Source organism: Sinohyriopsis cumingii, chromosome 12, assembly GCF_028554795.1.
Source record: "Sinohyriopsis cumingii isolate HCF-2022 chromosome 12, ASM2855479v2, whole genome shotgun sequence".
Classification (NCBI taxonomy): domain Eukaryota; kingdom Metazoa; phylum Mollusca; class Bivalvia; order Unionida; family Unionidae; genus Sinohyriopsis; species Sinohyriopsis cumingii.
In genome coordinates, this window is record NC_142972.1 from 97,109,211 (window position 1) to 97,120,761 (window position 11,551).

An 11,551-nucleotide genomic window follows, 5' to 3' on the forward strand; every position below is an offset into this window, starting at 1 on the left:
TTGGGGTACGATATGATATAAACAAAGTAGCTATCCTATCTAGAACTTTAGTGGTGTAGCTCTGAGACATCACCTTTACCTTTTTATTCGAAATCACTGCTCTGGAAATGTTCTTTTTTTTGCTTTAAATCTGGAGTTGTTCCTTTGGAACGAATTGCTATGCATAAACAGGACTCAAGTAAAAAGAAACAGATTCAGCTGTATAAAAGGTTAAGTAAAGCGACTCTTTCATACATTCACTGCTACTGACTGGTGTTCTACGACAAATCAACACACGAAAGGCTACATCTTACCGAGGTAATAGGAGTAATGCACTTTGCCTAGACTTGTACCACGGCCACAGACTCATCCTGATCTGGGTAGGATTCGAACCCTCGCCCTTCTTGATGCAGATCTGGGTACTCGTATGTGGGAAGATTAATAACCTGGTAAAATAAATGAAAACTAAGAAGAAAAAGAAAGGTCGAAGGGTTAAAGAAGACATGCAATTAGACATAAGGTTGTAATGACATAGGCGAGTAGATCTGATGGATTATAATATAAAGTCGTAATAACCTGGTGGACAACCATCAACATTCTTAAATAAACGCTGAAAACTGGTCTCTGTGGATCATACTAATATATCCAGTCGCCAAATGTTAAATATCAAGGTTGGGAGTGGGATGAAAATGAAATTATTTTTTAATAGTTTTCAACCTATGCAGAGGTTTGGTGAGTGTTCATTTATTCATCAGAAATTATTTCTCAGAAACATACTACTTAAAGAGTTTTAGAAGCATGGATGAACATGACAGTAATTCTGTGTTTTGTTTCGAAATTATATGAAACAAAATATTGTTGATTGACACAGATCTTTCAAAAAACATACATTTAAATATAAATGAAGATGAAGTAAGATATTATTAGTTGACAAGGAAGTCCAGGAATTAAAAAGAATCACATAGTACTTCTGATTTCCAAAGAGCTATCTGTAAACATAATACAGTACTGTGAGTAGGTAATTGGAGAGATATAGGGCCACGTAGACCTTATTTTAAAAATGTGGCCTTTCACTATGGGGTCAAAATGGTTAGTCACGTAGACTTCTATAGCAAAAAGAGACTGGTGTGATATAGGGTCTAATTGAAATGGACAGGGTCTATATAGGTTCAGATGAAAATGAATTAGGACAATATAGGGTTTAATGAAAATGGATTGGGACAATATAGGGTCTAATGAAAATGGATTGAGACAATATACGGTCAAAAACAAATGGATTGGAACGATATAGAGTCAAATAAGAATGGATAAGGCCTGTATATGGTCAAGGGTTATAATGGGACAAACACAACATAGACATAGACAGACACAAATATACAAACAAGGAAAGTAACATCAATACAAAAGAAAGACAAAAACAAATGGACAAAGAGAATATACAACTTTTGTCAAAATACAGCACACGATCTCCTAACAGATCTAAAACTTCATACAATTTTGGGTGAGCATGGGCTGTCACGTAAGCCGCAATGATGACATTTCTAAATTCGTCGGCCTGTGCAAAGTCTGGTTCTTCCTTGTAAGTGACTAAGATTAGGTTTTCGCGAAGGACGTCTGATTTTTTCATGTATTTAGTTTTGTTGTGAATCATCTGGAAGTAGCGGGAATTATCGGACAAATACTGTGTCTTGGGTAAACACAGTCGTTGTTCCATTTTGCCCCACAAACAATACAACATCACTTTAGCAAACGATAGCTTTCCTTTGTTTTTCTATGTGTGGTCTAAAGTGATGCCTTCCTGCTCCCAATATTTCTCTTTGAACATATTTTGGTCTACGGGAGTGTGGCACCATGAACGATAGCCGCTGACGTCTTGATTATGTTTGAAAAATCATCCTCGTAGTCTTCGAAATTACCATTCCGAGTTTGTTGACCCTTGTGATATTTTTCTGTCTTGGAAAAGTGGTAAATTTCGTACACGTCTAACAATTGGTATCTCAGATCCAGAGCTTTAAACAATTCCACGATGACCCACGTTCCTGTCACAGGCGTTCTTCTGGGTTGTGCTGACAAGGCTGGTCTTGATTGTACGTTTCGGCACAAGTACGGCACAAGAGAAGCATCAGTTTTTCTTGGCAAGGTGAGGTAAAACGGGATGGTAGAAGTCGGTGGGAAGCAGGACTGTATATTTAATCAATACATCGTGTCGTCGAATGTTATCCAGGTCGATCTGTTATGTCTGCAATTGTGTGTGCCCTACGGAAAAGTGACAATATTTGCACACGTATGGATGCAGCAAACACACGTCCAGGTATGTGATTTCTTCTCCTTTCTGCTTGTCGACGTGGTAAAGCAAATGGATGGTATTCGTCCGTACTCAATATAAGCTGTTCCGTGGTTTCAGAGGGTCCACCAACTTGTAACTTTCTACGATACGTTTAAACTCGGGATCGGTTTTCAAACGGTGATCGTACTCGTATTCCCACATTTCCGCCACTTGGTATCTTTGGTGTTCTAACTTCAAGCGCCGCTGAAAACTGGTCTGGAACAAGTCTTCCAAGGTTCGTTGTAAACTTGTTTTTTCGTGCCACGTTGAGGGCAACAGATGGGATATCCGTGAAATAAGCTTCCATTAAACTTGTCCATGACCTTTGGGTTTTCTAAGTCCCAGCCATCCACTGAATACATTCAGATGGTCTTTTTGCCTACCCCAGTGCGGGCATGCTGGATCCATTTGTCTTCCTTGTCGCACAAGTAATGTAGCCATCGTAGAGGTTTGACCGAGTATTGACGTTTGACAAAGGTCGTCGTTTGAGGGTTTATGACAGCGAGGGTGTCTTCGGGCATGAATAGTTGGCGGTACACTAAGGAACAAGCTTTTGGAATGGTGCAGGCTTCTTTCAAAGGTTCGATCCCTCTGTGTTCCATGAATAATTCTCGAAATGATCCACAGAAACGCAGTAAAACAATCCATGTGGGAACGAAAATACATTAACATTTCTTCCTGAAAGTCGAAGGGGTCCGATGCGTGAGTCTGTTACCAAGTGTAGAAATCTTCTCGTACGGTGCTCATGTTGTTGGAGCCGTAGTAGTGAGCCTCGTGCAAATAGGGCAGAATGGCGTGTTGATTGGCTCTGGTATTAAAAAAGTGCGGAAATAGCCTTTGGCGATTTCTGTCATTCCAAACGTTTTATGCATCTGACTCAAAGGCATGGCCAAGTAACTCATAGAATCTTTAAACTGCACCTGTCGCCCTTGCATGGAAATGATTTTGTCTCCGTTCAAACTAACTTTAGAACGCTAGGTACTTTGTTCTATATAGTATCTGAGGAGAAGTTGTTCATCGTATCCCAAGAAGTTGTAAACCATAACAGTAGCATGGCGATGAAGATCTCCATAATGTTTGACGTCATCTTGGCTCCACATCTCATCGATGGGGTCTAAGATCCGTTGGGCGAAATCAATCAGCGTATTTGGTCCCAGAAATATTTTTTTTCACTTCCTCTAGTAATCATGCTCGATTGAGGGCAATTACTAAAGACGGGGTTTTGGATGCACTTCTCGCACGCTTGGTGAGCCATGCATAAATTAGGAATGTGATTGTTAGTCTCTTGCATGCATTCGAAATCGAAAAGGATGAGATTCACTTTCTTCTTGTGGTCATCATCTTCCTCCTGATGTTTGGAATGATATTTTTGAATGAAGCATTTGTATTCCAAGTCCACGATTTGGTGACAAATGTGACATCGTTTCTGTCTTTAACACACGTGTGCCTTGGCATTATTGTTACGTATCACTTGTCCAGAAGTAAGGAATATTTACATGTCTGCGGAATGATTCCCCAGTGCTAGACATCACTATAAACTGCCACATTGCATACATCGTAGCGATATGACTGAAAAATTGTGAAAGCTACTTGAAAATTCTAATCACACACACACACACACACACACACACACACACACATACACTCCCTCACATTTCGATCCACAATGCTTGTGTTGCTCTCGATTGGTATAACCATAGTCACATTTCTCACAGTAATAACCGTATGCCAGGAATGCGGCGATACTGTTAATGGGATCGAAATATTCATTGTGGTAGTAAACGTGAATGTATTTTCCGTTTATGAAAATTTTGCCTCTGCCAACAGACGTCAGCGCAGTTCTTGAGGAAGTACATTCAAGGTGTAGACAAAGAGCAGAGAAAACGTCTTTTAATTTTTGCATTTCAGGAATACCGCCAGGGCGTGTCTTTAGATATCCATACTTATGAAACAGGAGCTCTGTTTCTCTTCGTTGTTTGGCTCCTTTTGAATTTTGAATAGTTAACCAGGCTTTCTTCCATTCTACCGTGTCGTTCTTGTCGGCATACGTTCTTCCCACCACGATGGCACGGGCTACACATATCTTGTCTTGAAGCTCTTTTTGATGCTGCGAAGGCCGTGCACCAAAAATACCTTTTTGCATTCGGACCCTTGGGGAAGAGAAACGTGGGTCATGAACAGTTTCGTTTTTCCATCGGTGATGTGAAACTTGTCGTTGGGTTGTTGCACGTGTTGAATCTTATCGATAACTTTTGGAAGGTATCAATTCTGGCGGGCTACTAAACTCGATCCAAACATTTGATTTAAAACTGTCGTGATAAATGTAATGTCTCAAGCGATCGTCTTCTTTGATATCACATTGCCGTTTCAGTGTGGCTAATAAAGAATCTCACACATCGGTGATGAACTCTTCTGCCTTCTCCAACACTACGACGGACTTGAAATCTTTAAACTTCACCGTTTACGTGTAAGCTTTAGTTCTAAAATTTCTAGAGGAGCGCTTTTCTGTCTCTCGAATGTGACAGTAGTTTTGAGGGCCTACTAGTGGTGGTGTGATAGTAAGTTTGAGGGCTTAATAGTGGTAGTGGACTTTGGTTGGATGTTGATTTTCTGGGTCTGGATTCTGGCTCACTCATATCATCTTCAAAATCGATGGCATGAATTTGAGCCAAGACCTCTGCTACAGTGTGAGGCGATAAATGAGTTTCTGCCTCTTACTTTCTTCTCCTTTTTACAAGAAATGATGTGATCGTTTCATCTTGACTGCAAAAAGTGAAATGACTACATTTTAAACGCCATGGGTCCCTATATCAATATCACACCAGTGTCTACCCTATGTAAATGGTCAGTATCGTCCCTCCCATTATTCATTGTACTCTCAAACCTATCAGAAGTATGGAAGACCCATCACAGATCGAACTTCTGATCATATATTTGCGAGGAGTGATATAAAAGTTGTCTTCAGACAAGCAGACGGACTACTCACCCAGAGATAAAAGTACAGATACTTGCTATATCTGTCAGAAAAAAGGACCTTGGGCTTGTAGAGTGTTCAGACCGTCAATAAATCAAAACAGGTGTCATAGGAAATAAAAGTCAAGATATCTGTTATCATTGTCAAGAGAAAGGACTTTGACATTCTGATTGCCACAAAAGACTTCAGGAGCAAAAGGAAGAAACGGTTTCCGAACAGAAAAAAAAAACAGGAGGTACCCTCCAAACAGGAAGAATCATCGACACGTCCAGACAAAGAAAAAAGAGAATAAAATAAGACAAGATGAAAATGTAAAAGAAGAGGATGACAACAAATTTGAATGTGAAAATATTCAAAAAATGAGAAAGTGAACACAGAAAAGGTCTATGAACTTTTTAAAGTGTTGTGTTGTGAATTGGATTGTAAAATCTGTACCAGAATCGACCATAAAGAAAATGTGTCTCTTGGTTTTGATTTTTTAGAATAAGGACCTATACTCACGCACTCACATACGTTTACCATGGGGAAAAAGGATTTTGAGTTTTAATTGATTTCTGCAATTAAAAATACTATCTCTTTTCGAGAGAAGTTGGTGGCTCTGTAAAGGACCGTTGGGTGGTTTTTTTTTTTAAATCTCAGAAACGAGACGTAATCAGCTTTAACTGCCTTAAGTATTTGCCACGGCCAAAGCCTACTTGTGGACTTGCTCCTGTGGATGATTTGTTATAGATCACTAGGGTGAGTATCTCAGGCGTAGTAACAAGGTTGGGCTATTTGGCTCTGAATGGTCTTTTCATCGTAGGTCGCATTAAAGAAGTATGATACTCTTCCAAAATGTCTAGGAGTATCGTCACCGTTTGACTTTCAATGTTTTCCTTCTCTCCTAAACTTTGTTTAATCTCTATCGCTGCTTCTTCGTCATGTAGTTTCATTGTTCTTTGCCTTTTGTCGCTGTTCATGTTGTTCTGTTTCTTTCTGCTGCTGCAAAAATTTATCCAATTCTTCTTTCTGTCTCTGTTTAAAATCCTCCACGTGTGGTAAGGAAGGAGAAGATGGTGAAGGTACTGGTACCGGAACAATTTCTTGCGATGAAGTTGATCTTTTTGTACGACCATGCTTCAATCTGCTTTTCTATCTTGATTAATACCTCAAGGTAGTTCTTGTGAGTGGAGTTCATTCCGTAAAATATCCCAAATGCTTTTACATGATCTTTGATCAGGTTTTGGGGGTGAACCAGCGTGGTTGCCCCTCCAGTTTCCTCTTCATAAAATTCTGGTTTGTCATGGTCAATTGCGGAACCAGGGGTTTTTCCAAATTATTGAAATTCATACTGTAAATTTTTTAAGGAATTTTCATCTCTGGTATAATTTGTACAGTCATCTTCATATAATATGGTTTTAAAATCGTGTTTCAAATTTGGTATTTTAATTTCTTGAATATTAGTGTTTTGGTTGATATTTATGTTCAAGGATTATATTGCCATCACATATAGCAACATAAATGATGGACAGTCTTGCCTTACCGATCTTTCTATTTTTATATCATCTGTGAACTATTTTGGACGTAATATTAGCATACATGGCTTTAATCCAATTTATATTATTTGTACCAAAACCACACCTCTCTAAGGTTTTAAATATGAAGTCGTTCTCTACTCGATCAAAAGCCTTCTCTTGATCGAATAGAAACATGACTCCCTTTTCATTTGTAATTTTTAAATATTCTATTATAGCAGATATTGATAGTGTCTTATCTAAGATTTTCCTTCCTACCCCACCAAAGCTTTGATTTTTATCTATTATTAAATTTAAACAGTTCATTATCCCATTAGTTATTACCTTACTCAGCATCTTATAATCATTCTTTAATAAAGTCACTGGTCTCCAATTTTTTATTTTTTTCCTTGTCCTCTTTCCCTTTATATAATAATGTAATTATTCCTTCTCTCGTGCTTGTATGCATTTCCCCAGTTAGTAAAATGTTGTTATAGAGTAATTCTAAAAAGTCTACTAGTTCGTGCTGAAATTTAATATAGAAGTCTGATGTGATTCCATCGGATCCAGGAGAGTTCCCTTTTTCGAGACTTTTTGTAGCTTTTATTATTTCCTCAGTGGTGATAAGCATATTACATTTTGCACATATAGGTATTTGTTTGTACGTGGTTTGCTGTAAATAGTTGTTTATAATGTTAACATCAATATTTTGTGATTTATATTTATTTGTGTTGTAGTTTTTAATGCATTCTAGTGTATCTTTTTTATCCTTGTAAGTTATGTTATTAAAACGAATTGATTCAATCTGTTTAAAATTCCCGCTTTTAATTTGTAGTCTTTTCTACAGTCCTCTTCCTTTTTACATAAATTAGAATGGTTTCCTGTTCTAATTTTGACACCTTTGGTTCATTCTTTTTTAATTACTCCCACTGTCCAATAACTTCCTAATCTTCATGTGTTAAAAGTTCATTCTTTGTTTTATTTTCAGAGTACTTCTTTTTAATCCATTGTTTATGTATTGTTTTAGTTTTGCTATAATATTTTGTTATTCTCCTAATCTCATTCTTTATTATTTCCCAGTCTCATATTATATTCCCCACGTATTATTCAAATTCCATATGCCTGCGCCCCATTTTATTGCGTTTGCAATCAGTATCTCAAGTGCAACCAATCTATGGTCTGAAATCCAAACTTGCACACTTTTAAACTACATTACAATAGCTATCTGAGATATAGAAAATGTCAAGCCTACTTATATTGTTATTTTCATACATGTACGTATATTGCCTGACATTTGTGTTACAGCATCTGTATGCATCCGTTATGTTATCGGTCTTTGTAAATAACTGAATCCATTATAGAAGCCCATTATCTGATCACTTGGTCACTTTTGTCTAGTTCTGTTTGTATTCAATTGAAATCTCCTAACATACAAGGGTTTGTAACATAATGTTGGATATAATGATTTATATTTATAATAAATTTTTTTTTTTTTAGGGCTTACGCTTCCAGATGGTACATATATTAAATGCATTCCACCTCTTCAATTTAATATGAATTAAACGACCTTGTAATTCCTTTTGGGTTTCTAAGTGTTCGAAGTTTAATCCCTTGGCAGAATGCCGAACAACTGTAGCCACCCGGGAAAAGATTTCGGACGGGTGGTTATTGATAATAACTAATGCGTCTAATTCCTCCTCTAGTTTATTTACCACATGCTCAGGCATTTTGTGTGTTTCTTGTATTAAAATTATGTCATAATTTTTTTTACTGTTTTATGATTTTATCTATTCTATTCGTAATTTCATTTATGTTCATTGTCAAGATATGTGTGTTTAATCCCTCCATATTGACTATGGACAGGTGTTTTAGTTTCTTTATGTATTAATTTGTAAATTTCAAAGTGAAGTACTTGTGACTTATCAAAGCAATTATATTGAAAAATAATTTTGTTTGTTTAGTGGCCAGTCCTCTTGCTCTGTATTGTTCTATATTAATTTTCATCCTGTCTCTGTTCAGAGAAACTGCTCTTCTCTCTTGCTCGTGATCTTTTTATCTCATTTCAAGATTCTCTGATGAATTCCTTCTTTGTTGGAATGATAGGAATTGATGCATCTTTCTGCATTGGCACAGGGGATCCCTCAGTTTCCTGATAATTTGGATATGTAGATTCTTCTTGATTTATAGATTCTTCTATGATGTTACGGCTTTCCGGTGTTTCTTTTTCGTCGTCGTAGTTTCTTTATTGGTGTGGTCCGCCTCAGAATTACATCATTTGGCGAACACCCTAGCTCCTAAACAGTAAAGGATATGATGTCTGTTTCTATTTTACTTTAAACAGGTGTGTTATATGTATATTTCATTTAAGAAATTTCGTTTGGATAAAATTTTGATAGGGTTTGCAACACTGCCCTATTCTAATGTTTCAAAAGATACATTGCCCTTGCTGGTTTTGGAGTTGTTTACACGAGTGATCCATCGCTAGTGGATCAGTATTGTCCGGTGTGTGCTATATGTATGGAGCTATATTGTTTAGTTGCTTTTATTCTTGTGTTTGTGTTCGGACTGGCTTACTAAGTCAAAGCTTTTCAAGTTGTTCTTAGTTGTTTTAATTTAATAGTGTATGGAAGCATTTTAGTTTGTGTAAGTAGTGGGTTATAGAAGAGTCGCACTTATTGATTTATTTATTGTTTTTTCATAATCATTATTAATTTTTTTCTGAGTATAATGTGTAAGAAGCGGTCTATGTAGTATTGTTGTGTTTATGTGTGCACTGTATGTGTAGTTGTTGTGTTTATGTGTGTACTGTATGTGTAGTTGTTGTGTTTATGTGTGCACTGTATGTGCAGTTGTTGTGTTTATGTGTGCACTGTATGCGTAGTTGTTGTGTTTATGTGTGCACTGTATGTGTAGTTGTTGTCAGAGATAGTGTAGTCTTACAAGAACCTCTTTTTCCCAGAATAAACTATGTCACCTTAGGGTATCTAAAAACAACTCTTTCCCTTGATATTATTTGTAAGCAATAGTTACATGGCATTAAAAGTTCCATATTTATTTATGATTTTGTTTTTTATAATGTGTCACTCCGTATCTTTTTTGTGCATGCTAATATTAAATGTTCTATAGAATCAATATGGTTTTTACATAACCTACATCTTGGTATTGTGTTGATTATATGTCTGTTTAAAGCCGCCTCACCGGGCATCCAGCTTCCATGTAGATATAAAAAATAGTCTACCTTGGACAGCTAGTGATTTTATGTTTGCATAATTTCTCCATGTTATCGGCCAGTTTAAATTTGGATACTTGAATTCTATTGTGTGTCTGTATTGGCTTGCTATCTAATTTAGTATATTGTATGTATTTTTGTTTTATCCCATATATCTTTGTTATCTCTATATTTATATAATAAATCGCTCACTCGTTTACAAGTTCCAGGTGGTTTTAATAGTTTAGTTAATAAGTTATTTTGATATATTGGATTGTTAAAGCGACATAGGTATCCATATAAGCATGTGTAAATAGCTTCCCATGGTAGTTGGGGAGAGTTATTTATGTTTAAATCTATTCAAAATTCGAGAACAGAAACGAAAAGAAAGACGACAAAAGCGAGAACAGAAACAAAAGTGAGGACGGAGACAACCATCACCTGAAGGTGTAACCGGAAGTGGTTTTACTGAAAGTGGTCTTGTCACTTGTCTTAACAATATCCTCGGAGATGTGCAACGGTTGGAAGTTCTTATAGGAGGAGTACGAGCTGGAAATAATTCTCCCGAAATAATTGATGAAAGCTGCTGTTATTTGCCAGCGATTGTTCACAAGTGGAATCAAGGATATTACCACTTACCGAAGACTTGTTGACGAAATCGTGGACGAATACTACAGTGACTAATTGTTAGACTAATAACTATCAAATAAGATGTATGTTCACACTCTCATCGCAAGAAGACGGATGGTTAGAGTAATAAACTCACGATACCCCGTTAACACAACATATTAAGGGGATGGATTCGGTAATATTATTCAGGGATTGTTTACAAGGATAGCTCCAAAGGTGGTCCAATTGCAAAACAATTCTCAGTGAAAGCCATGGGTATTATTCGTGAAAAAGCTCCTAGTACAATCAGTGACATTGCTGGTAAGGCTCTGTCGTCAGTCAAAGACAGATTGGTACGATTATTAAGCAGACCGAAAACGGTTCTACCAGTGAAATTGCCAAGCACTGAAGTTATGCCGGCAAAAGTTAGAAAAATAATAAATCAAGCCGCAAATAAAAAATTAGCAGCGTTGGCTGGTGAAGAAATATAAAAAATATAACTTCGAGTTTGATAGCAGGAAGTGGTCTTCGTATTAGACCATGGTAAATAATAACAAAATATTTAAAAGGATATCTGATACAGCATTTGACATGGACCCACCAGTCGAGAAGGACGAGTCTGTGCGGGATTTTCAGCATTATTCTTATACCGAGCCTGATCTCAACAAGACTGGAAAAATCGAATTACAAGTTCATGATACAAGTAGATATTTTTTGCCTTGTGAAGCGTTTATTGAAGTTGTGGGTCGAATCGTAAAGACGGATAATACTAATTACGCACACGATGATAAAATTGGTTTTGTTAACAACTGTGTGATTGCGTTATTTTCCAAAGCTACATATTATATTGATAGGCGGGAAATTGAATCATGTCATGATGATGTCGATGTTGACACGACAATCCTTGGTCTTGCAGGATATTCCGATGACTATATAATATCGTCTGGGTTAACTTTAATGTT